At 42.9% G+C, this 13,810-nt stretch overlaps 1 pseudogene; it reads right to left on the bottom strand.

Annotated features, from left to right (window-relative positions):
- LOC135555682 (protein tweety homolog 3-like) overlaps positions 1-13,045 on the bottom strand; it is a 75,634-nt pseudogene extending 62,589 nt beyond the window's left edge.
- Positions 13,046-13,810: the final 765 nt, after the last annotated feature.

The raw sequence follows: 13,810 nt of genomic DNA, 5'->3' as shown, positions 1-13,810 counted from the left end.
ATTGCACTCTGAAGACAATGGAATTCTTCGGTTGGAACATGATTTAAGATTTATGTTAAAAACATCCTAAAGATTGACTCAATACATTGTTTGATATGTTTCTACTGACTGTTACAGAACTTTGACATTTTGGCTGCTTTTAGTGAACACGCTTTGTGACTTTGGATTTGTTTACCAAATGCGCTAACAAAAGTAACTATTTGGACATAAATGGACATTACCGAACAAAAAAACATTTCTTGTGGAAGTGGGAGTCCATTCCGACGAAGATCAGCAAAGGTAAGTGAAGATTTATGATACCATTTATGAATTTTGTTGACTGCATAATATGGTGGATATATTTGTGACTTGATTGGGCTCTGAGCACCGACTCAGATTATTGCTTGGTTTGCTTTTTCCGTAAAGCTTTTTTTAAATCTGACAGTGGTTGCATTAAGGAGAAGTGCATCTAAAATTCCATGCATTACAGTTGTATCTTTTAGCAATGTTTAATATGAGTATTCCTGTAAATTGATGTGGCTCTCTGCAAAATCAAAGGAAGTTTTGGAACTTCTGAACGTAAGGGGCAAATGTAAACTCAGATTTTTGGATATAAATATGAACTTTACCGAACAAAATGTACATGTATTGTGTAACATGAAGTCCTATGAGTGTCATCTGATAAAATTAATCACTAACCTTTGATGATCTTCATCTATATTTCTGCTTTTTGTGAATCCTCTCTTTGGCTGAAAAAATGGCTGTGTTATTCTGTGAATAGGCACTCACCTAACATATTCGTTTGGTTTGCTTTCGTCGTAAAGCCTTTTTGAAAATCAGACACACTTGTTGTAAATCCAGCCACAGTATCTTTCAAATGGTGTAAAATACATGTATGTTTGAGGAATTTTAATTATGGGATTTCTGTTGTTTTGAATTTGGCGCCCTGCAGTTTCACTGGCTGTTGAAGAGGTGGGACGCTACAGTCTCACCTACCCTAGAGAGATTAAACACTGTTTTCCATGCTTGTTCAATGAACCATGAACAATTAATGAACATGCACCTGTGGAACGGTCGTTAAGACACTAACAGCTTACAGACAGTAGGCAATTAAGGTCACAGTTATGAAAACTTTGGAAACTAAAAAAAGAGGCCTTTCTACTGACTCTGAAAAACAACAAAAGAAAGATGCCCAGGTTTCCTGCTCATCAGTGTGAATGTGCCTTAGGCAGGTAGGAGGAGGTATGAGGACTGCAGATGTGGCCAGGGCAATAAATTGCAATGCCTGCACTGTGAGACGCCGCTACAGGGAGACAGGACGGACAGCTGATCATCCTCGCAGTGGCAGACCATGTGTAACAACACCTGCACAGGATCGGGACATCACACCTGCGGAACAGGTACAGGATGGCAACAACAACTGCCAGTTATACAAGGAACGCACAATCCCTCCATCAGTGCTCAGACTGTCCGCAATAGGCTGAGAGAGGCTGGACTGAGGGCTTGTAGGCCTGTTGTAAGGCAGGTCCTCACCAGACATCACTGGCAACAACGTCGCCTATGGGCACAAACCCACCGTCGCTCGACTCGACTGGCAAAAAGTGCTCTTCACTGATGAGTCTAGGTTGTCTCATCAGGGGTGATGGTTGGATTCGCGTTTATCGTCAAAGGAATGAGCGTTACACCGAGACCTGTACTCTGAAGCGATATCGATTTGGAGGTGGAGTGTCCGTCATGGTCTGGGGCGGTGTTGTCACAGCATCATCGGACTGAGCTTGTTGTCATTGCAGGCAATCTCAACGCTGTGCGTTACAGGGAAGACATCCACCTCCCTCATGTGGTACCCTTCCTGCAGGCTCATCCTGAAATGACCCTCCAGCATGACAATGCCACCAGCCATACTGCTCTTTCTGTGCGTGATTTCCTGCAAGACAGGAATGTCAGTGTCCTGCCATGGCCAGCTAAGAGCCTGGATCTCAATCCCATTGAGCACGCCTGTGACCTGTTGGATCGTAGAGTGAGGGCTAGGGACATTTCCCCCCCAGAAATGTCCGGGAACTTGCAGGTGCCTTGGTGGAAGAGTGGGGTAACATTCTCACAGCAAAAACTGGCAAATCTGCAGTACTTAATGCAGCTGGTGGCCACATCAGATACAGACTGTTACTTTTGATTTTGACCCCCCTTTGTTCAGGGACCCATTAATCCATTTCTGTTAGTCACATGTCTGTGGAACCTGTTCAGTTTATGTCTCAGTTGTTGAATCTTATGTTCATACAAATATTTACCTATGTTAAAACCTCTTAGAACTACCCATCCCGGATCCGGTATATTTGTCATCAGCAACCGCTGAATAGCATAGCGCAACAGTGAAAAAAATATTACTAGAAAATATTAATATTCATGAAATCACAAGTGAAATATAGTCAAACACAGCGTAGCCTTTTGTTAATCACCCTGTCTCAGATTTTGAAATTATGCTTTACAGCGAAAGCAATACAAGTGTTTGAGTAAGTTTATCGGTAGCCTAGCATAACATTATGTACACTTAGCATCAGGAAGCTTGGTCACGAAAATCAGAAAAGCAATCAAATTAACCATTTACCTTTGATGATCTTCGGATGTTTTCACTCACGAGACTCCCAGTTAGATAGCAAATGTTCCTTTTGTTCCATAAATATATTTTTTATTTCCAAATACCTATGCCCAGGAATCCACCGGAAATAGCGGTCACGACAACGTAGACCAATTCCAAATTATATCCATAATGTCGACAGAAACATGGCAAACGTTCTTCATAATCAATTAAGAAATACCAGGTTGGAGAGGACTTGTCACATTTTTGTATTGACACAACATTAACAAGTCAAAATAATGATATGCCTACCTCGTCTGTGTCTGTTGGCTTTTCTGCATGTAACATTTTCTAATACAGATCCTATTTCGACGCACAAATCCATTCAAGCGAAGTCCGATGTGTTCTCAAACCTTTCCCGAAAGTCACAATTTTTTTTATATGTATTTTTTTATTTTACCTTTATTTTACTAGGCAAGTCAGTTAAGAACAAATTCTTATTTTCAATGACAGCCTAGGAACAGTGGGTTAACTGCCTGTTCAGGGGCAGAACGACAGATTTGTACCTTGTCAGCTCGGGGATTCGAACTTGCAACCTTTCGGTTACTAGTCCAACGCTCTAACCACTAGGCTACCCTGCCACCCTATAATGCCACAAACCCTGCTGCTGCGGTCATTCGATGGCAGTGGCATATGTTCTTCAAAGAGAGGACGTTGTAATGAAAGAAATAATGTAGCCTAAGCTACTGAAAACAGACCGTTTACAAGATTAAATCAAGACAGGAGCGTTTGACTCTTAAAGAGATGGAGTCCAGACAGGCTTCTTTAGGAAACTTTCTGAATGGACATATAGGCCTATAGAGAGAATCAGCGTACTCACAACCCCGTACAAGAGCAAGTATTTCTCCTTTCCTTAAAACATATTAAAAAACCTAGGCCTACCTTAGGCTTTCCAGAAAGTAGAGTATAGGATAATGAATTGACAATTAGCGTATGAACGGGGACATCTATGCTATAGTATGAAGATTAAAATGGACTATCATTAAAATAGAAACAAATACATGCAACATGTACATAGCCTATTTATCAGCGATGCTGATTATCGAGGGGGAGAGTGTTGGAAATAGTTTTTCAATACTGTGAGGAACTACTATAAATTTGAATGGATGTAAAAAATGTATTTTTTTTTTTAAACGGACTTTGTTGACTTACTGTGTGAGGTGAAGAAAAACTGAGAAGCCCAGCTGGCCACTTTCCTACATTTTACATTTGCGAGAAGCAAGCCAGGTACTTCTATGCATGCGCCGTCAACATTAACAGGACAGAGAAACCAGACACATGCTCATATGGAGCATGTCAAATATGTTAGGAAATAAACCAAAAGTTGTTTCTCACAAGCGAAGGAGGTTTTGAAAACAACTTTTCCACTCCGAGAATGAGAACAGTAAATTAATGATTAAATGAATTAACATAAATTAATGGTAAATTGCCTGTTTTACAAACGGTGGGTTACACAGACATTCATAAAATAGTGAATTGCCGGCCGACACCGTATAGCCTAGGCTACTATTCTACTTTGCGAGTATAGGAGAGCGGCATTTTTTTTAATGTTCCGCCAAGGGCGGCATATCGGCCAGGACCGGTGCTGACCACCGTTGATTAGTCTATAAATAAAGAATATATTCCATATCAAACTATACAATGCTAAATTGGAGAGGATTGGTGCATTCATTGTCCATTTGACACAACATTAGGCACATGTCGTGGGGACCAGATGTTGGAGCCTTAAGGGCAGTCAGTAGCAGGCAGCAAGATCAAGTGCAAAATAATGTCCAGCTCAGTAACAGTGAAAGGTAATTCCCAGTGAATGACAAAATCCAATGAAAATGTACATGACCTACTAAAAGGAATTTACAAAATGAAGAGACTTAAAATACAGGTTTGAATATGAATCAAAAACCTAAGCCTCAGGCCTACCCTGCCAAACCAACTATAGCAGGTTGGGGTATACCAGACTATGGACAGCCGCCCCATACAGCGCACATAGCAGAGCTACAACATAACTGAAGCTCACAGGTGAAACAGGTACCTTTATACCTATGGCCCCTCCCTATGAGCCATGCCATTAACCCAAATATGGCATATTAAATCATGTAACAGACATCCTCATTATACCTACATTAACATATTCTGTCTAAATAATATGCGGGAATACTTTCCATTAATGAATACACAATTCATAACAATAGTTCTGCAGGGCAACAGGAGGCAAAACATATTACTTATGGAGCTGCGCTCCCATTATGCACAGAGAAAACCGACAAGACATGGAGTTCTGAGACACGCATAACCTCAAAACACAGGACGCATTACAATATGGAAATAAACAAACATTGCATCCACTGGGAGGATTGCAAAATGGTAGATTACTGCAGTTAAATGTGAAGCTGAAATGAGACAATGCAACCAAACATTTCCTCGACACATAATTATTAGCATTGCGCGCAGTAAATACCATGACACTGGCAAAAGAGGAAGCAACAGTATATACATTTAGAAGAAATGAATTACTAGATACACGTGAAAACATGAACGCCCTAAACAATTTAGAAGGGGAAATAAATTGATGCTCGTTCGTGACGAGATCAACTAAATCAGCTTCCTCAGAGCCAGAACAACCTTGTTGACTGCTGTCAAATAAGGAGTGAAGTCAGACACATCCAAATTTTTTTTTGAAAAGAACGATTTATATAATTACTAGCAAGCAATGAAAACATGTTTTGTTTAAAAGAAAGTCCACACATCAAACATGATTTTTACTAGTGCCATAGCCTATAGCGCTCTACACCCCCGCACATCTAACAATCTGCTGCAGCACATAAGAACATTTAGGCAGAGGAGATGTTTACTGAACAAATATAAATGCAACAATAAAGATTTTACCGAATTACAGTACATATAAAGAAATCAGTCATTTAAAATAAATTAATTAGGCCCTAATCTATGGATTTCACATGACTGGGAATACAGACCTCTTGTTGGTCAGATACCAAGATAAAAAAAGGTGGGGACTTGGATTAGTAAACCAGTCAGTACCTGGTGTGACCACCATTTGCCTCATGCAGCACGACACATCTCCTTTCGCATAGAGTTGACCAGGCTGTTGATTGTGACCTGTGGAATGCTGTCCCAATCCTCTTCAACAGCTGTTGCCATTGAAGTTGCTGGATATTGGCGGGAACTGGAACACAATGTCATACACGTCTTTCCAGAGTAGAGGTCGACCGATTAATCGTAATTAGGTCCGATTTCAAGTTCTCATAACAATCGCAAATCGGTATTTTTGGGTGCCGATTTGCTGATTTTTATTTTTATTTTTTAAATACCTTTATTTAACTAGGCAAGTCAGTTAAGAACATATTATTTTCAATGACAGCCTAGGAACGGTGGGTTAACGGTGGGTTAACTGCCTTGTTCAGGGGCAGAGCGACAGATTTTCAACGCAATAACGACCTGCCTCTCTCTCGTTGCACTCCACAAGGAGACTTCCTGTTACGCGAATGCAGTAAACCAAGGTAAGTTGCTAGCTAGCATTAAACTTACCTTATAAAAAACAATCATAATCACTAGTTGATGATATTACTAGATATTATCTAGTGTGTCCTGCGTTGCATATAATCTGACTGAGCATACAAATATCTAAGTATCTGACTGAGCGGTGGTAGGCAGAAGCAGGCACGTAAACATTCATTCAAACAGCACTTTCAAGCGTTTTGCCAGCAGCTCTTCGTGGTGCGTCAAGCATTGCACTGTTTATGACTTCAAGCCTATCAACTCCCGAGATGAGGCTGGTGTAACCGAAGTGAAATAGCTAGCTAGTTAGCGCGCGCTAACTAGAGGGACAGAAGCTATACTGTTACACTGGCAATATTAAAGTGCCTATAAGAATATCCAATAGTCAAAGGTTAATGAAATACAAATGGTATATAGGGAAATAGTCCTATAATTCCTATAATAACTACAACCTAAAACTTCTTACCTGGGAATATTGAAGACTCATGTTAAAAGGAACCACCAGCTTTCATATGTTCTCATGTTCTGAGGAAGGAACTGAAACGTTAGCTTTCTTACATAGCACATATTGCACTTTTACTTTCTTCTCCAACACTTTGTTTTTGCATTATTTACTTGAGGCTAAATTTATTTTATTGATGTATTATATTAAGTTAAAATAGGTGTTCATTCAGTATTGTTGTAATTGTCATTATTAATAAAATTTGACCGATTAATCGGTATCGGCTTTTTTTTGGTCCTCCAATAATCGGCGTTGAAAAATCATAATCGGTCGACCTCTAATCCAGAGCATAGCAATGGGTGACATGTCTGGTGAGTATGCAGGCCAAGACTGGGGACATTTTCAGCTTTCAGGAATTGTCGAAAGGATCTGTACACATGGGGCCGTGCATTATCATGCTGAAACATGAGATGATGGCGGCAGGATCCCATCAAGGTCCACCTGTGTAATGATCATGCTGTTTAATCAGCTTCTTGATATGCCACACCTGTCAGGTCGATGGAGGATCTTGGCAAAGGAGAAATGCTCACTAACAGGGAAGTAAAACAAATTTGTGGACAGAATGAGAGAAATAAGCTTTTTGTGCATATGAAGAATTTAACAGGTGCCCCTTGTGCTTGGGAGGGTGCAATTGGCATGCTGACTACAGGAATGTCCACCAGAGCTGTTGACAGAGAATTTAATGTTTATTTCTCTACCATAAGCTACCTCCAACATTGTTTTAGAGAATTTGGCCATATGTCCAACCGGTTTCACAACCACACATCCAATGGCTTCACAACCGCAGACCACGTGTAACCACGACAGCCCAGGACCTCCACGTCCAGCTACTTCACCTGCGGGATCATCTGAGACCAGCCACCCAAACAGCTGATGAAACTGAGGAGTGTTTCTGTCTTTATTAAAGTCCCTTTGTGGGGAAAAACTCATTCTGATTGATTGGCCACCCATGGCTACGCTGCTACCTAGTCATGTGAAATCCATAGATTAGGGCCAAATGTATTTATTTAAATTGACTGATTTTCTTATATGAACTGTAACTCAGTAAAAATGTTGACATTTACATTTATATTGTTGTTCAGTATAGATTTTCCAAAGCTGGTATAAGCAGGTCCAACTCCGTGCAGCAAAGACACTTGCCTTCAGCGGTGACACTTGATCCCGCAGGTGAAGTAGCTGGACGTGGAGCTACAGGGCTCCGGGCAGCCGAGCGGAAATGGAGGAAAACTCGCCTCCCTGCGGACCTGGCATCCTTTCACTCCCTCCTCTCTACATTTTCCTCCTCTGTCTCTGCTGCTAAAGCCACTTTCTACCACTCTAAATTCCAAGCATCTGCCTCTAACCCTAGGAAGCTCTTTGCCACCTTCTCCTCCCTCCTGAATCCTCCTCCCCCCCCCCTCCCCCTCTCTGCAGATGACTTCGTCAACCATTTTGAAAAGAAGGTCGACGACATCCGATCCTCGTTTGCTAAGTCAAACGACACCGCTGGTTCTGCTCACACTGCCCTACCCTGTGCTCTGACCTCTTTCTCCCCTCTCTCTCCAGATGAAATCTCGCTTCTTGTGACGGCCGGCCGCCCAACAACCTGCCCGCTCGACCCTATCCCCTCCTCTCTTCTCCAGACCATTTCCGGAGACCTTCTCCCTTACCTCACCTCGCTCATCAACTCATCCCTGACCGCTGGCTACATCCCTTCCGTCTTCAAGAGAGCGAGAGCTGCACCCCTTCTGAAAAAACCTACACTCGATCCCTCCGATGTCAACAACTACAGACCAGTATCCCTTCTTTCTTTTCTCTCCAAAACTCTTGAACGTGCCGTCCTTGGCCAGCTCTCCCGCTATCTCTCTCAGAATGACCTTCTTGATCCAAATCAGTCAGGTTTCAAGACTAGTCATTCAACTGAGACTGCTCTTCTCTGTATCACGGAGGCGCTCCGCACTGCTAAAGCTAACTCTCCTCTCATCCTTCTAGACCTATCGGCTGCCTTCGATACTGTGAACCATCAGATCCTCCTCTCCACCCTCTCCGAGTTGGGCATCTCCTGCGCGGCCCACGCTTGGATTGCGTCCTACCTGACAGGTCGCTCCTACCAGGTGGCGTGGCGAGAATCTGTCTCCTCGCCACGCGCTCTCACCACTGGTGTCCCCCAGGGCTCTGTTCTAGGCCCTCTCCTATTCTCGCTATACACCAAGTCACTTGGCTCTGTCATAACCTCACATGGTCTCTCCTATCATTGCTATGCAGACGACACACAATTAATCTTCTCCTTTCCCCATTCTGATGACCAGGTGGCGAATCGCATCTCTGCCAGACATATCAGTGTGGATGACGGATCACCACCTCAAGCTGAACCTCGGAGCTGCTCTTCCTCCCGGGGAAGGACTGCCCGTTCCATGATCTCGCCATCACGGTTGACAACTCCATTGTGTCCTCCTCCCAGAGCGCTAAGAACCTTGGCGTGATCCTGGACAACACCCTGTCGTTCTCAACTAACATCATGGCGGTGGCCCGTTCCTGTAGGTTCATGCTCTACAACATCCGCAGAGTACGACCCTGCCTCACACAGGAAGCGGCGCAGGTCCTAATCCAGGCACTTGTCATCTCCCGTCTGGATTACTGCAACTCGCTGTTGGCTGGGCTCCCTGCCTGTGCCATTAAACCCCTACAACTCATCCAGAACGCCGCAGCCCGTCTGGTGTTCAACCTTCCCAAGTTCTCTCACGTCACCCCGCTCCTCCGCTCTCTCCACTGGCTTCCAGTTGAAGCTCGCATCCGCTACAAGACCATGGTGCTTGCCTAGGGAGCTGTGAGGGGAACGGCACCGCAGTACCTCCAGGCTCTGATCAGGCCCTACACCCAAACAAGGGCACTGCGTTCATCCACCTCTGGCCTGCTCGCCTCCCTACCACTGAGGAAGTACAGTTCCCGCTCAGCCCAGTCAAAACTGTTCGCTGCTCTGGCCCCCAATGGTGGAACAAACTCCCTCACGACGCCAGGACAGCGGAGTCAATCACCACCTTCCGGAGACACCTGAAACCCCACCTCTTCAAGGAATACCTAGGATAGGATAAGTAATCCTTCTCACCCCCCCCCCTTAAATGATTTAGATGCACTATTGTAAAGTGGCTGTTCCACTGGATGTCAGAAGGTGAATTCACCAATTTGTAAGTCGCTCTGGATAAGAGCGTCTGCTAAATGACTTAAATGTAATGACTTAAATGTAATACCACCAGTTCCCAGAGGTCCTCAGTCCCATCTCAGCTGCTGGTCGAATATCTGCCTGAGCCCCTGCCTGCTCCGTCTCACCCTCCCCTTTCTCTGTCATCCTCAATCTGTTGAAGATCTTCGTCTGTGTATGCCACTTCAAATAAATAAGACTCGCCTGCAAATTCAAACATATTTTCTAGTCAGACATGTTGGTAGCATAGTAAAAAAAAAAATAATTAGCTTGCTCGGTAGATTAGCGACCAGCAGCTAGCTAGCAGCTCTGCGTTTACAGTGGACTCGTTGTTGTGGAGTGGTTAGTGTGTTTATGAAACACGTTCCTTAACGTATAGGTGTGCAGTGGTCACTGAGGTATAGGCAGAACGAGAGGAACAATGAAGTAAACGCACGCACGCCAATATGTGCACGCTAGAAATTATCGCTTGTGTTAAAAAAATATATTATAAAGTTGTGGATAAAGTTCAGTATGACAAAATGTCATGTGTACAACATCTAAAGACCTGCATCAGGATACTGAGAGCTTTGGCATTTGTAAAAGGACGTACTTGGAGCATCAGTTCAAGTTTTCTGGATGCCTTGTAACTCCAGAATAAGGCTCAGGAAGTTGCTGGTGGGATAAGTTTCTCAAAATCAAGTGAAATTGCAAATAAACCTTCATTAACATTCCATTTACATAACAAAATACAGATTATGGTTCGAAATAGTGAAAATCTTCTTTAAGATGAACTTTAAGTCACTCTGGATAAGAGCGTTTGCTAAGTGACTAAAACGTAAAAATCGGGCAGCCAGGTGATCTTGGGGATCACAACCTCAGGTCAAAGGTCATACATCAAGCTCTTAATGACCTATTGATGCCGGGCTCTGTCTCCTGAGGAACAGAGTTACAGTGTGACAAGAATGCAGAAAATAATGCAAATAATGCCTAACAGACTAATCATCAGCGAACACATGGCACATTACAGACATGACTGAGTCTCATTCACACTGACATGGCCCACAGCTTGCTTTGGTTAGGACAGAGTCATCTCAAGAAATTTGAGGAATAACTTCTGTAGGTCGGGGATAGTAAATTCAATTCCATCAGCATGACTTAATCTGGGGTTATCTTGAGACGTGTAGGCTGGATGAAGTGTTTGGTCAGCAGGCCCACGGCCCAGTATTAAGTCTGATAACTGACAGGTTATCTTGGTCCTAGAAGCTGTGAATGAGCAGCTCTGGCAATCTCCCTTTCCCTTCTCCCCGAGCACTCAACAGACAGTCACACACAGTGCCAGGAGACACAGCCCTTTTTTTGAGCCTGTTGTGACAACTGTCGTTGTGATATCCACAGCAGCTGACAGGGAAGGGGAAGCCATCTGTTAATCTCATCCTCCTCCATACACTTTGGAAGCAGACAAGCTCATTTTGGAAATCCCCATTTTAGCTCATTTAAAATGTCCATAGTTTGTTTGCTGTTGCACAGGCCAAAGCCATAACGGCCACACAGTAAATGGGCATTATGCTCCCCCTCACACACACTTAATTAGGAGAACCAGACCTAGATGAATAGCTATGATTATGCTGCAATTTATGAAATATGGGATCCCTGTTATAACTTGGTTTAAAGACCACTGTCTTTAATCCATCTCCACCCATCCCTCGAATCCATACATGTCATGTCAGAAGGTAACAATGGCTGTTTCTGCAATGGGAAATCAACCTGACAACAGTTTGAGAAATATAGCCTGCAAAAGTAGTTGTCAGTCACCCCTCCAGTCTCAGTAGGGACTAGGTCTATGTACTGTACCACGCCTAGGGAACCACATTTAATAAGGAGTCTTGAGTACTCTTGCAAAGGCTCTGCACCAAACAAGTGTAATAGGCATTGTCAATGCACCGGGGTATAACATTGCATTGGTCTGTGCTGATGCCTGCCCTATTTGTTCAACTCCCCAAAATCCTCAATCAATTGCATCATCCCAGAATATTATCATACATCAAACAACAGCAACCCACTGGCAACTCCTTTGTTTACAAACGTATAATGTTTGACAGACATGTATTGCTTCTGATTCACAAGACACACAATACACAGTTCAAGTAAGTGTGTGTCATAAAGTTACCTGTTGATATGACGAGTCCTCCGGGCGAAAATCGCTGCTCGTCTGTTCGAATTGAAGGTTGAAATGAGGGAGTCGGTGTAGCAGGTTGACCCACCACGGCGGTGAGTAGTTGACAACCGCTGCCATGGTATGAGGGCTGTGGACGCTTTAGGGAAACTGATCTGTGTGGTCAGTCAAAAATGAAATAATGGACTGAGCCCGCGTCATAAAGTTATTGTTAGCAAGCGGTCCAGCAAAACCAAAGAGATTCCTATGTCCGAAAGCAGAACGTCAGACCTAATGCATTGTGGTCCAACGTTAAACTGTACCTGAGATATCGGTTGTCACTTCCCTACGGTACTAACAAACGGGTAGCTAACTATATCCATTGTCATATAACACTACCATGTTCACTTCTGTCATGTGTAATACTAAACTGTGTCAAAAAATCTGAAGGAGGAATAGGCTACCCAGTCAACTAACGTTAACTTCACGAACACCCCCACGCAGATGACAGTCCATCCACCTTATTGTAGTTGCCTGTCCGTCTGGTTAACTACTGTACAGATGACGTAACGTTATTTTGCTAACGGGATAGCTTCCCAACTCAACATGCAAGTAACCTTAGCTAGCCGGCTAACTATTGTTGTTGAGCAATTCTACAGAACGCATCCATTCCATGCAAATACTTTCGTAAGAAAAAATGCGTAGCTAAAACATTTGATTTGATTCTCAATAATTCATTCTCGATTATAATTTGACTGTCCTTTCCTCGTTATCAGTCATAGCCAGTTGATTGTTACTCGTGTTCCAATGTATCAAGTTAGCAGCAGGCTAGTTGGCTTGCTAACTAGCTTAGCGAATATATCCGTGCTCCGTCCGTGGTTGCTCCAGTTCCATTTGCGCCCTTTGTCTTTTCTTCAATTTTCCTAAATGCTTTGATTGCGACCAAGTCTTTTACTGTATTGCAAAGTAGTTTAAAGTGGACAATTCCCGTTCATTCACTAAAGATAAACAACAATTCGGTGAACTGTTCAGGGGACAACGACGGTGCAACCTCGACACCATCCGATGCAGATTGCAGTCCCGCTCGCACCCACAACAACCCCACTCCTCACGCAGCGCCGCTGTCTCGTTGCAAATGATTTGTGTGTAGTGGCCTCTGGTGGCGAGATGGTGAAGCTACACACACCCAGGCATATTTTGAGTAAGAGCGAGTTAACAAATCGACCTGCTGAGTAAAGGGATAAATGAACAAACTATTGGGCTCTATCCAGGAAATCATTATGACACATACTGTACAATAACAACATTTTTGTAATTATCAATTTAGGGTCCTGCTAATTACTTTACTGTTTTTTTTCACTCCTTCGTGATCTATTGGAGGAGACAAATCACCCTTCAAACTTTTAGACCATCTGAACCCAAAATAGACTTGTAGACCATCTGAACCCAAAATAGACTTGTAGACCATCTGAACCCAATGTAATCATATACACATTTGTATATCAATATCCAATAAATAGATTTGGTGCACTGGTCCTCAAAGAGATGTTTTTTGATTTATTTGGCTAGAGTTTTTTTCAAATCAAGTTGTGGTTAGGCAAAGGTGGAAAAAGTACTCGATTATCATACTTGAGTAAAGCTACCTTAATATAACATGACTCAAGTAAAAGTGAAAGTAACCCAGTAAAATACTACTTGAGTAAAAGTACAAAATACAAGTAAATGCTATAGATCAAATTACTTATATTTAGCAAACCAGACGGCACAATTTCCTTTTTATTATTATTTTTGACAGCTAGGGTCACACTCCAACACAGACATAATTTACAAAGGAAGCATTTATGTTTCGTGAGTCCACCAGATCAGAGGCAG

Source organism: Oncorhynchus masou, chromosome 15 (assembly GCF_036934945.1).
Source record: "Oncorhynchus masou masou isolate Uvic2021 chromosome 15, UVic_Omas_1.1, whole genome shotgun sequence".
Lineage (NCBI taxonomy): Eukaryota > Metazoa > Chordata > Actinopteri > Salmoniformes > Salmonidae > Oncorhynchus > Oncorhynchus masou.
This window is presented reverse-complemented; position numbering and strand designations above follow the sequence as displayed.